Source organism: Schistocerca nitens, chromosome 12, assembly GCF_023898315.1.
Source record: "Schistocerca nitens isolate TAMUIC-IGC-003100 chromosome 12, iqSchNite1.1, whole genome shotgun sequence".
In the NCBI taxonomy this organism is placed as follows: domain Eukaryota; kingdom Metazoa; phylum Arthropoda; class Insecta; order Orthoptera; family Acrididae; genus Schistocerca; species Schistocerca nitens.
In genome coordinates, this window is record NC_064625.1 from 24,505,046 (window position 1) to 24,519,222 (window position 14,177).

The following is a 14,177-nucleotide window of genomic DNA, read 5'->3' on the forward strand; positions in this document are numbered from 1 at the left end:
TTTGCACTAGTATTTAACCCTTCACTGCGTTGCTTTGCAGATGTGCAAAGCGAAGTTTCAACTCTCTTTCCGCCGTTGTTCTTGAAGTTTAACGCTTGAAACTGGTTTGCTGATGTGCTATGTTGTATTATGACGGTAACTGATAAGATTCTGCCACTAGAATGCGCTACTGAGTGTATGACGCGACAATGTGTGTTGCTGTGAGTAGCAATGTAAGTCACGCTGACATTGCTCTCTTTCGGCGGTGATTCTTAGTGGTTGAATAGAAGAACACGTGAATGCAAAAAATTTGTAGTGCTTCTACAACCTTTGCAGAGTATTCTGCTCCGTTCATGTTGTATTTCTGCTAGTAAATATGTGAGTAGTATACAAATAAATTTCGTTTGCATGTGTGCAGTAGTGCGTAATAATACATCTATCTCATTTTTTGAACATTTTTCCTGACATCCTTGAACAATTAGAAATAAAAAAAATTAACTTTTAAAAAAAGTGTGTAATAAAGGGTTAAGATAAATCGGATTATTTGTGGCGATGTTCATAAACGTATGGCGAAATGTGGCGCCGAAGTCTGGCGCAATATACAGGGTGTTACAAAAAGGTACGGCCAAACTTTCATGAAACATTGCTCACACACAAAGGAAGAAAATATGTTATGTGGACATGTGTCCGGAAACGCTTACTTTCCATGTTAGAGCTCATTTTATCACTTCTCTTCAAATCACATTAATCATGGAGTGGAAACACACAGCAACAGAACGTACCAGCGTGATTTCAAACACTTTGTTACAGGAAATGTTCAAAATGTCCTCCGTTAGCGAGGATACATGCATCCACCCTCCGTGGTATGGAATCCCTGATGCGCTGATGCAGCCCTGGAGAATGGCGTATTGTATCACAGCCGTCCACAATACGAGCACGAAGAGTCTCTACATTTGGTACCGGGGTTGCGTAGACAAGAGCTTTCAAATACCCCCATAAATCAAAGTCAAGAGGGTTGAGGTCAGGAGAGCGTGGAGGTCACGGAATTGGTTCGCCTCTACCAATCCATCGGTCACCGAATCTGTTGTCGAGAAGCGTACGAACACTTCGACTGAAATGTGCAGGAGCTCCATCGTGCATGAACCACATGTTGTGTCGTACTTGAAAAGGCACATCTTCTAGCAGCACCGGTCGAGTATCCCGTATGAAATCATGGCGGTGAATCGAGGAAGTACAGTACATACTGACGAAACTAAAATGAGCTCTAACACGGAAATTAAGCGTTTCCGGACACATGTCCACATAACATCTCTTCTTTATTTGTGTGTGAGGAATGTTTCCTGAAAGTTTTGCCGTACCTTTTTGGTCAGAAGAGCTCGCCGCGCTACAGAAGCTGTGCTCCCGGCAGTCCAGAAGCGGCGTGGCGCAGCTCTGGCAGCGAGAGGAGAGAACGCTGGAGCTGGAAGGCCAGCTGTTGGCCAACGCAGGTGCAACGGTCGCCGGCGGCCTCGTACGCACGCTGCAAGAATGCGGCATGAGCGTGACGTCAGCGTCGTGCCAGGGCCGTCGCGTTTTCTCACAACACCGGTCGCAAACGGAGCGTCTCTCCACTGTCGAGGAGAACACGTCAACGCCGGCCGTTGGTGGCCGCGTGGTTCTAAGCGCTTGAGTCTGGAACCGCGCGACCGCTACGGTCGCAGGTTCGAATCCTGCCTCGGGCATGGATGTGTGTGATGTCCTTAGGTTAGTTAGGTTTAAGTAGTTCCAAGTTCTATGGGACTGATGACCTCAGAAGTTAAGTCCCATAGTGCTCAGAGCCATTTTGTACCTGCACACGCCATCCGAGCTCTGTCTGACTGAATGGCCAGGCGTATCAAGGCCGTTATTACGGCCAGAGGTGATTGTTCTGGGTACTGATTTCTCAGGATCTATGCACCCAAATTGCGTCAAAATGTAATCATGTGTCAGTTCTAGTATAATATATTTGTCCAATGAATGCCCGTTTATCATCTGTATTTCTTCTTCGTGTAGCAATTTTAATGGCCAGTAGTGTAAAAACAATGTCGTTCCATTCGTCTGTGTACGGCCGTCGTTCGTCGCACCGTTGACAGCGCAAACGCCTCGGCTGTTGACTCTGGTAAACACAGCACTGGACGGCCTGCGGACAGTCCATCCTGCTGCAGACGACGCCGGATGGTGCCGGCGGTCACTGCTCGTTGCGCAACCAACCGAATTCGTCGTGACACATTCGTGACGTGGCACAGCGAGTGGTCACTGCCACGCGCGCTGTAGGGCTGTCATCACGTGTGAAATAAGTGTCCAAGGAATAGAAAAGCAACTGGAATCACTCAACAGAGGAAAGTCCACTGGACATGACGGGATACCGATTCGATTGTACACAAAGTACGCGAAAGAACTTGCCCCCCCCTTCTAACAGCCGTGTACCGCAAGTCTCTAGAGGAACGGAAGGTTCCAAATGATTGGAAAAGAGCACAGGTAGACCCAGTCTTCAAGAAGGGTCGTCGAGCAGATGCGCAAAACTATAGACCTATATCTCTGACGTCGATCTGTTGTAGATTATTAGAACATGTTTTTTGCTCGAGTATCATGTCATTTCTGGAAACCCAGAATCTACTCTGTAGGAATCAAAATAGATTCCGGAAACAGCGATCGTGTGAGACCCAATTCGCTTTATTTGTTCATGAGACCCAGAAAATTTTAGATACAGGCTCCCAAGTAGCTGTCATTTTCCTTGACTTCCGGAAGGCGTTCGATATAGTTCCGCACTGTCGCCTGATAAAGTAAGAGCCTACGGAATATCAGACCAGCTGTGTGGCTGGATTGAAGAGCTTTTAGCAAACAGAACACAGCATGTTGCTATCAATGGAGAGACGTCTACAGACGTTAAAGTAACCTCTGGCGTGACACAAGGGAGTGTTATGGGACCATTGCTTTTCACAATATATATAAATGACCTAGTAGATAGTGTCGGGAGTTCCATACGGCTTTTCGCGGATGATGCTGTAGTATACAGAGAAGTTGCAGCATTAGAAAATTGTAGCGAAATGCAGGAAGATCTGCAGCGGATAGGCACTTGGTGCAGGGAGTGGCAACTGACCCTTAACATAGACAAATGTAATGTATTGTGAACACATAGAAAGAAGGATCCTTTATTGTATGATTATATGCTAGCGGAACAACACTGGTAGCAGTTACTCCTGTAAAATATCTGGGAGTATGCGTGCGGAACGATTTGAAGTGGAATGATCATATAAAATTAATTGTTGGTAAGGCGGGTGCCAGGTTGAGATTCATTGGGAGAGTCCTTAGAAAATGTAGCCCATCAACAAAGGAGGTGGCTTACGAAACACTCGTTCGACCTATACTTGACAGTGTGGGATCCGTACCAGATCGGGTTGACCGAGGAGATAGAGAAGATACAAAGAAGAGCGGCGCGTTTCGTCACAGGGTTATTTGGTAAGCGTGATAGCGTTACGGAGATGTTTAGGAAACTCAAGTGGCAGACTCTGCAAGAGAGGCGCTCTGCATCGCGGTGTAGCTTGCTGTCCAGGTTTCGAGAGGGTGCGTTTCTGGATGAGGTATCGAATATATTGCTTCCCCCTACTTATACCTCCCGAGGAGATCACGAATGTAAAATTAGAGAGATTCGAGCGCGCACGGAGGCTTTCAGACAGTCGTTCTTCCCGCGAACCATACGCGACTGGAACAGAAAAGGGAGGTAATGACAGTGGCACGTAAAGTGCCCTCCGCCACACACCGTTGGGTGGCTTGCGGAGTATAAATGTAGATGTACATGTAGAACAAGGCGTGTGCAATCAGTTCCGTCGGTCCGCCGTCCGCCCTACATCGAGCGATTACCCATCAGCATCAGAGTTGCTCGGTTCCGTCCGACACGATCACTGATTTCTCTGAAGGATAATCCGCAATCCCTATAGGCAGCTAGTGGCAACGGCCTTGCCGCAGTGGGTCCACCGGTTCCCGTGAGATCACCGAAGTTAAGCGCTGTCGGGCGTGGTCGGCACTTGGATGGGTGACCATCCAGCCCGCCATGCGCTGTTGCCATTTTTCGGGGTGCACTCAGCCTCGTGATGCCAATTGAGGAGCTACTCGACCGATTAGTTGCGGCTTCGTTCAAGAATACATCATACGACCGGGAGAGCGGTGTGCTGACCCTACGCCCCTCCTATCCGCATCCTCGATGAGGATGACACGGCGGTCGGATGGTCCCGGTAGGCCATTCGTGGCCTGAAGACGGAGTGCTATAGGCAGCTATTCTTCGTCTGTCGAACTCCGAAACGTGCACGAAAGACGCTCGCTTCTGAGGCGTACAGAAGCTGCTTACTCAAAACAACCGCGCGAACGAGCAATTCCAGTACGTTAACACGGCCATCTGTTCCCCCGCGACACAGCGCTCGCACGAGTCGCTAGCAATGCCCGTGATGTACGCCCGCGCTCAAATGCTGATCACGCGGATCTCTCGTAGCCGCAAACGCGTGCTGCAGATTTCACCTGACCTGGGTGCTTTCTACTGGGTGTTGCATTTTGGGTGACCAGCAGCGTACATATGGGCTTCAATATGGCGTCTCGCCACTCTGCCGGCCGGAGTGGCCGAGCGGTTCTAGGCGCTTCAGTCTGGCACCGCGCGACCGTTACGTTCGAATCCTGCCTCGGGCATGGATGTGTGTGATGTCCTTAGGTTAGTTAGGTTTAAGTAGTTCTAAGTTCAAGGGAACTGATGGCCTCAGATGTTGAGTCCCATAGGCCTTAGAGCCATATTGCCACTCTGTACTGAAGAGAGATGACGTGCGCCTGGCGTAGGTGGCGTTCTTCTATCTCACTGGTTTACGTTCAAACGCGTGTCAGAACACCTCACATGCTACATATTGCTCTGCACATTCGGAAAAACTCTCCCGCGAGCATTCTCCACGCTACTACGCTACGTCGTCGGGAACTCGGCAAGCTCGACACTAAACGTTCGAATGTACCGTCTGAGTGCCGACGGCTCTTGATTTCTTTAAAATTTATCTACGAGGCGTGTTTTTTAAGCAAATGCCATTTTGAAATAAAAAAAGACGTGCTAAGATATCTCAATAATTTTATTTTTACATGAAAGGCTGTACCTTAATCTACTTTTCTATATAATTTCCGTCAATACTGAGGTACTTGTCATAACGTTGTACCAGTTTTTGAATACCCTCCTCGTGGAAGTCTGCCGCCTGACTTGTTAACCACTGCATCACCACTGTTTTGATTTCGTCATCGTCTTGAAGACGCTGCCCGCCCAGGTGTTTCTTCAAGTGCAGGAACAGATGGTAGTCACTGGGCGCAAGATCGGGGCTGTACGGAGGATGATCTAGAGTTTCCCATCGAAAAGATGTGGTGAGATCTTTGGTCTGGTTCGCCACATCCGGACAGGCATTGTCCTGCAGCAAAACGATGCCCTTGCTCAATACTGTTGCTTTGATTCTGGTGTGACGTAGGTCACCCATGTTACGTCGCCCGTAACATTTTGGCTTGAGAAATCATCACCGCCGTTGTGGTACCGCTCAAGGAAAGTCAATGCAATGCCTAAACGTTTGGTTTTATGCACATCCGTCAACATTTTCGGTACCGAACCTGCGCACAATTTTCGGTAATTCGAGTGCTCGGTCAAAATTCCATACGAAACACTACGAGAAACATTTGGAAAGTCATCCCGCAAGGAGAAAATCGTCTGTATTTTACCCCTGCCACCTTCAGAATATGAAAGAGAGTATTCCAACCAACATTGTCAAAAGCTTTCTCTAAGTCTACAAATGCTAGAAACGTAGGTATGCCTTTCCTTAATCTTTCTTCTAAGATAAGTCGTAGGGTCAGTATTGCCTCACGTGTGCCACCATTTCTACGGAATCCAAACTGATCTTCCCCGAGGTCGGCTTCTACCAGCTTTTCCATTCGTCTGTAAAGAACTCGTGTTAGCCGGCCGCGGTGGTCTTGCGGTTCTAGGCGCTGCAGTCCGGAACCGTGGGACTGCTACGGTCGCAGGTTCGAATCCTGCCTCGGGCATGGATGTGTGTGATGTCCTTAGGTTAGTTAGGTTTAAGTAGTTCTAAGTTCTAGGGGACTGATGACCTAAGATGTTAAGTCCCATAGTGTTCAGAGCCAACTCGTGTTAGTATTTTGCAGCCGTGGCTTATTAAACTGATAGTTCGGTAATTTTCACATCTGTCAGCGCCTGCTTTCTTTGGGACTGGAATTATTATATTATTCCTAAAGTCTGCTGGTATTTCGCCTGTTTCATATATCTTGCTCACCAGATGGTAGAGTTTTGTCAGGGCTGGCTCTCCCAAGGCTGTCAGTAGTTCCAGTGAAATGCTGTCTACACCCGGGGCCTTGTTTCGACTTAGGTCTTTCAGTGCTCTGTAAAACTCTTCACGCAGTATCATATCTCCCATTTCAACTTCTTCTCCCTCCTCTTCCATTTAAAAAAAAATTCTTTATTTCCATAATAATAATTATACAAAGTAACCCACCACCTTAATGATTAGTGGGACTTAATTTTCTATAATGTTATTATAATAGCAGCTACTACATATTTAATTTGCTACAGACAGTACCACATTTTTGTTTAATGGGCAGACTACTTCTAGTGTAAGCATAATTTCTAATAAAGTCATTAGTGTTAACTGCCTGCAGCGCTACATATGTGCCAGTGTTAATATAAACCTACTTGGGTGCCTGTCTCATAGAGCTAAACCCTATGAGCATGCCCCTGGCGCAGGGCAGGCGATGAGTTAATTATCGCTGCAGGTTCCTAATCTACTATCCTATTCTATTTAACTAAAATCTACTACCTATTCTACGTCATAGTTGGTGCGTTTCTCAAGTTCGTGATGAGGATCACCCCAGTCCCCCTAGTCCTGCACGTGACGGATTCCAACTGTTGAGTCGACCTATCCACGAGCAGGCGGTATTGGATTGCAGTGCTGGGCGCGATCGGTGATTACTAACTAACTAGTCACGAAGGTCTCTCAGGAAAGTTGTTAGTACTTTTTGTGATCTACATCTACATCCACACTCTGCACGCCACCTATGTGGCGGAGGGTACCTTGAGTACCTCTATCGGTTCTCCCTTCTATTCCAGTCTCGTATTGTTCGTGGAAAGAAGGATTGTCGGTATGCTTCTGCGTGGGCTCTAATCTGTCTGATTTTACCCTCATGGTCTCTTCGCGAGATATACGTAGGAGGGAGCAATATACTGCTTGACTCCTCGGTGAAGGTATGTTCTCGAAACTTCAACAAAAGCCCGTACCGAGCTAGTGAGCGTCTCTCCTGCAGAGTCTTCCACTGGAGTTTATTTATCATCTCCGTAACGCTTTCGCGATTACTTAATGATCCTGTAACGAATCGCGCTGCTCTCCGTTGGATCTTCTCTGTCTCTTCTATCAACCCTATCTGGTACGGATCCCACACTGCTGAGCAGTATTCAAGCAGTGGGCGAACAAGCGTACTGAAACCTACTTCCTTTGATTTCGGATTGCATTTCCTTAGGATTCTTCCAATGAATCTCAGTCTGGCATCTGCTTCACCGACGATCAACTTTATATGATCATTCCATTTTAAATCACCCCTAATGTGTACTCCCAGATAATTTATGGAATTAACTGCTTCCAGTTGCTGACCTGCTATATTGTAGCTAAATGATAAGGGATCTTTCTTTCTATGTATTCGCAGCACATTACACTTGTCTACATTGAGATTCAATTGCCATTCCCTGCACCGTGCGTCAATTCGCTACAGATCCTCCTGCATTTCAGTACAATTTTCCATTGTTACAACCTCTCGATATACCACAGCATCATCCGCAAAAGGCCTCAGTGAACTTCTGATGTCATCCACAAGGCCATTTATGTATATTGTGAATAGCAACGGTCCTACGACACTCCCCTGCGGCACACCTGAAATCACTCTTACTTCGGAAGACTTCTCTCCATTGAGAATGACATGCTGCGTTCTGTTATCTAGGAACGCATCAATCCAATCACACAATTGGTCTGATAGTCCATATGCTCTTACTTTGTTCATTAAAAGTCTGTGGCGAACTGTATCGAACGCCTTGCGGAAGTCAAGAAACACGGCATCTACCTGTGAACCCGTGTCTATGGCCCTCTGAGTCTCGTGGACAAATAGCACGAGCTGGGTTTCACACGACCGTCTTTTTCGAAACCCATGCTGATTCCTACAGAGTAGATTTCTAGTCTCCAGAAAAGTCATTATACTCGAACATAATACGTGTTCCAAAATTCTACAACTCATCGACGTTAGAGATATAGGTCTATAGTTCTGCACATGTGTTCGACGTCCCTTCTCGAAAACGGGGATGGCCTGTGCGCTTTTCCAATGCTTTGGAACGCTACGCTCTTCTAGAGACCTACGGTACACCGCTGCAAGTAGGGGGGCAAGTTCCTTCGCGTACTCTAAATCGAACTGGTATCCCATCAGGTCCAGCGGTTTTTCCTCTTTTGAGCGATTTTAATTGTTTCTCTATCCCTCTGTCGTCTATTTCGATATCTACCATTTTGTCATCTGTGCGACAATCTAGAGAAGGAACTACAGTGCAGTCTTCCTCTGTGAAACAGCTTTGGAAAAACACATTTAGTATTTCGGCCTTTAGTCTGTCCTCCTCTGTTTCAGTACCACTTTGGTCACAGAGTGTCTGGACAAACTGGCTCATAGAGCTAAACCCTATGAGCATGCCCCTGGCACAGGGCAGGCAAGGAATGATAGCTCGTTAGCTAGCGTGTTCAGTCTCTGGAAGGATTCTTCTTGTCCGAGTAGGTCATAGGTGTTGTTACTTGGTAGTTGTTGTCTTAGTACGGCTGCTACATCATCGAAAAGGGGGCACTCGTAAACCACATGGTCAGGAGTACCCTCCGAGGCGCCACAGTCACACGCGGGCGTCGCCCGTTTCCCAAACCGACATAGATATGTCGGATAGCGGCCATGACCAGTGAGGAAGTGGAACAGTTCCCGAGTTGGCTCAAAGTATTTCATTCTCATTCTTTCCTTTACATTTGGAGGGAACTGAAAAGTTCTTCTACCAGTTTCATCTGTCTCCCATAACTCCTGCCATAGATCCTCACCCCTCCCCCTTATTTCCCCCTTATCCCTAACAGGTACTCCCATAATTTCCTCTACTTTTGTAATATTATCATTCTTGGCCCAGTACCATGCGGCCTGCTCTCTTATTTTTATATCCAGAACACAGAGCCCCATTATGAGTAACAGGGCTTCCCCCGGGGATGTTCTATAAGCCCCTACAGGTCTTACAAGGGAACCTCCCCATCGCACCCCCCTCAGATTTAGTTACAAGTTGGCACAGTGGATAGTTCTTGAAAAACTGAATACAGATCGATCGAGGAAACAGGAATAAGTTGTGTGGAACTATGAAAAAATAAGCAAAATATACAAACTGAGTAGTCCATGCGCAAGATAGACAACATCAAGGACAGTGTGAGTTCCAGAGCACCGTGGTCCCGTGGTTAGCGTGCGTAGCTGCGGAATGAGAGGTCCTTGGTTCAAGTCTTCCCTCGAGTGAAAAGTTTAATTTTTTTATTTCAGACAATTATTATCTGTCCGTCCGTCCGTCCGATGCGACTGTGAAACTGTTGCATTCATTAGTTGCAGTTTATGTGACACACTCTTATGTTTTCATGACTATTTTGGGAGTGATTATCACATCCAAAAGAAAACCTAAATCGGGCAAGGTAGAATAATCGTTTTACCCATTCGCCAAGTGTACAAGTTAGGTGGGTCGACAACACGTTCTTGTCATATGACGCACATGCCGTCACCAGTGTCATGTAGAACATATCAGCCGTGTTTTCCTGTGGAGGAATCGGTTGACCTATGACCTTGCGATCAAATGTTTCCGGTTCCCATTGGAGAGGCACGTCCTTTCGTCTACTAATCGCATGGTTTTGCGGTGCGGTCGCAAAACACAGACACTAAACTTATTTCAGTGAACAGAGACGTCAATGAATGAACGGACAGGTCATAACTTTGCGAAAATAAAGAAAGAAAACTTTTCACTCGAAGGAAGACTTGAACCAAGGACCTCCCGTTCCGCAGCTGCTCACGCTAACCACGGGACAACGGCTCTCCTGAACTCATAATCTCCTTGATGTTGCCTATCTTGCGGATGGAGTACTCAGTTTGTATATTTTGCTTATTTTTTTCATAGTTCCACACAACTTATTCCTGTTTCCTCGATCGATCTGTATTCAGTTTTTCAAGGCCTATCCACTGTGCCAACTTATGACTAAATCTGAGGGGGGTGCGATGGGGAGGTTCCCTTGTTAGTAGCATATTCCTCTCGACTCTTCTCACCGTCATGGCGGGCACCACCGTCGTGAACCTCTGCACCCAGACTCCCGAGCCGTAACCCACTATTGACGTCAATATACTGTTATGATGTAATTTAATTAGATGAGGCGGAAGGTGAAATCCTCTTCCATTTCCGTAATATTGTCCTCAAGAACATCGCTCTTGTTTAAATAAAAATAACAGACTGGATCACCGACGGCCTTACGCGTGTGTTCCGCGCCTGCCAGGTCTTCAGTCCCGGCTAGAGCACTGGAACCTGTTGTGTGTTAACTCAGAGGTTACAGAAGAATATGGGCTCGGGACGAGGAATGAAATAGGAGAAAGACTAATTGAGTTCTGTAACAAGTTTCAGCTAGTAATAGCGAATACCTTGTTCAAGAATCACAAGAGGAGGAGGTATACTTGGAAAAGGCCGGGAGATACAGGAAGATTTCAATTAGATTACATCATGGTCAGCCAGAGATTCCGAAATCAGATACTGGATTGTAAGGCGTACCCAGGAGCAGAATAGACCCTGATCACAATATAGTAGTGATGAAGAGTAGGCTGAAGTTCAAGACATTAGTCAGGAAGAATCAATACGCAAAGAAGTGGGATACGGAAGTACTAAGGAATGGCGAGATACGTTTCAAGTTCTGTAACGCTATAGATACAGCAATAAGGAATAGCGCAGTAGGCAGTACAGTTGAAGAGGAATGGACATCTCTAAAAAGGGCCATCACAGAAGTTGGGAAGGAAAACACAGGTACAAAGAAGGTAGCTGCGAAGAAACCATGGGTAACAGAAGAAATACTTAAGTTGGTTGATGAAAGGAGGAAGTACAAACATGTTCCGGGAAAATCAGGAATACAGAAATAGAAGTCGCTGAGGAATGAAATAAATAGGAAGTGCAGGGAAGCTAAGACGAAATGGCTGCACGAAAAATGTGAAGACATCGAAAAAGATATGATTGTCGGAAGGACAGACTCAGCATACAGGAAAGTCAAAACAACCTTTGGTGACATTAAAAGCAACGGTGGTAACATTAAGAGTGCAACGGGAATTCCACTGTTAAATGCAGAGGAGAGAGCAGATAGGTGGAAAGAATACATTGAAAGCCTCTATGAGGGTGAAGATTTGTCTGATGTGATAGAAGAAGAAACAGGAGTCGATTTAGAAGAGATAGGGGATCCAGTATTAGAATCGGAATTTAAAAGAGCTTTGGAGGACTTACGGTCAAATAAGGCAGAAGGGATAGATAACATTCCATCAGAATTTCTAAAATCATTGGGGGAGTGGCAACAAAACGACTATTCACGTTGGTGTGTAGAATATATGAGTCTGGCGACATACCATCTGGCTTTCGGAAAAGCATCATCCACACAATTCCGAAGACGGCAAGAGCTGACAAGTGCGAGAATTATCGCACAATCAGCTTAACAGCTCATGCATCGAAGCTGCTTACAAGAATAATATACAGAAGAATGGAAAAGAAAATTGAGAATGCGCTAGGTGACGATCAGTTTGGCTTTAGGAAAAGTAAAGGGACGAGAGAGGCAATTCTGACGTTACGGTTAATAATGGAATCAAGGCTAAAGAAAAATCAAGACACTTTCATAGGATTTGTCGACCTGGAAAAAGCGTTCGACAATATAAAATGGTGCAAGCTGTTCGAGATTCTAAAAAAAGTAGGGGAAAGCTATAGGGAGGGACGGGTCATATACAATATGCACAACAACCAAGATGGAATAATAAGAGTGGACGATCAAGAACGAAGTGCTCGTATTAAGAAGGGTGTAAGAGAAGGCTGTAGCCTTTCGCCCCTACCCTTCAATCTGTACATCGAGGAAGCAATGACGGAAATAAAAGAAAGGTTCAGGAGTGGAATTAAAATACAAGGTGAAAGGATATCAATGATACGATTCGCTGATGACATTGCTACCCTGAATGGAAGTGAAGAAGAATTAAATGAACAGTCTAATGAGTACACAGTATGGTTTGAGAGTAAATCGGAGAAAGACGAAGGTAATGAGAAGTAGTAGAAATGAGAACAGCGAGAAACTTAACATCAGGATTGATGGTCACGAAGTCAATGAAGTTAAGGAATTTTGCTACCTAGGCAGTAAAATAACCAATGACGGACGGGGCAAGGAGGACATCAAAAGCAGACTCGCTATGGCAAAAAAGGCATTTCTGTCCAAGAGAAGGCTACTAATATCAAATACCGGCCTTAATTTGAGGAAGAAATTTCTGAGGATGTACGTCTGGAGTATAGCATTGTATGGTAGTGAAACATGGACTGTGGGAAAACCGGAACAGAAGAGAATCGATTTGAGATGTGGTGCTATAGACGAATGTTGAAAATTAGGTGGACTGATAAGGTAAGGAATGAGGAGGTTCTACGCAGAATCGAGAGGAAAGGAATATGTGGAAAACACTGATAAGGAGAAGGGACAGGATGTTAGGACATCTGCTAAGACATGAGGGAATGACTTCCATGGTACTAGAGGGAGCTGTAGAGGGCAAAAACTGTAGAGGAAGACAGAGATTGGAATACGTCAAGCAAATAATTGAGGACGTAGGTTGCAAGTGCTACTCTGAGATGAAGAGGTTAGCACAGGAAGAATTCGTGGCGGACCGTATCAAACCAGTCAGTAGACTGATGACCAGATGCGAGCCTGCACAGTGAACGTACGCCGCCGCCATGACGGCGGGCTTACGCATTTAAGCGACTCGGCGCCGTTCCTACCTCGACGGCTGCGGCCGTAACATAACTCCGGATTAAGGTCCGGCCGAAATCCAACGCGGCGGCCAGCTGTTTGAAATACGGGCGACCCCGCGGCCGCTACATCGGTTTCAATTACCGAATGAAACTGCGCTTAGCTCGACCTGCCGTAATTACCTGGAACGCGCTCCACCGACGAATTTACTCCGGCCAGCGAGGCGGAACCTTCCAGGCCGCTAATAGGGAACACTGCCGGCGCACAACCGAAGCGCTCCGTGCGCTCGGCGCCGGGCTTCCCGCTCAGCTACTGCCTGTGAATCGCGTTTATCACAGCGTCCATAGTGAAATTTATGGGAGAAATAGCTCGGCCTTTCGCAGTAAACACAGGTACATTAGAAACGACCAACAGTCATAATAGAACAATTTAACAGCGCAATAGCTGGAACGAAAAATGGGGAAGCTGTAGATACAGATACAATACCAGGAGAAATATTAAAATTTTTGAACCCAAAAGGACAGCGAAATATTGAGATACATGAACCACGGACCTTGGCGTTGGTGGGGAGGCTTGCGTGCCTCAACGATACAGATAGCCGTACCGTAGGTGCAACCACAACGGAGGGGTATCTGTTGAGAGGCCAGACAAACATGTGGTTCCTGAAGAGGGGCAGCAGCCTTTTCAGTAGTTGCTGGGGCAACAGTCTGGATGATTGACTGATCTGGCCTTGTAACACTAACAAAAACAGCCTTCCTTTTCTGGTACTGAGAACGGCTGAAAGCAAGGGGAAACTACAGCAGTAATTTTTCCCGAGGGCATGCAGCTTTACTGTATGGTTAAATGATGATGGCGTCCTCTTGGGTAAAATATTCCGGAGGTAAAATAGTCCCCCATTCGGATCTCCGGGCGGGGACTACTCAGGAGGACGTTGTTATCAGGAGAAAGAAAACTGGCGTTCTACGGATCGGAGGGTGGAATGTCAGATCCCTTAATCGGGCAGGTAGGTTAGAAAATTTAAAAAGGGAAATGGATAGGTTAAAGTTAGATATAGTGGGAATTAGTGAAGTTCGGTGGCAGAAGGAACAAGACTTTTGGTCAGGTGAATACAGG

The 14,177-nt window shown here is 46.2% G+C and overlaps 1 protein-coding gene across 1 annotated transcript in view; it reads right to left on the bottom strand.

Annotated features, from left to right (window-relative positions):
* Nucleotides 1-14,177, bottom strand: part of LOC126214871 (disintegrin and metalloproteinase domain-containing protein 10) — a 409,342-nt gene that overhangs the window by 216,334 nt on the left and 178,831 nt on the right. The gene's annotated exons all lie outside the window — the stretch shown is intronic.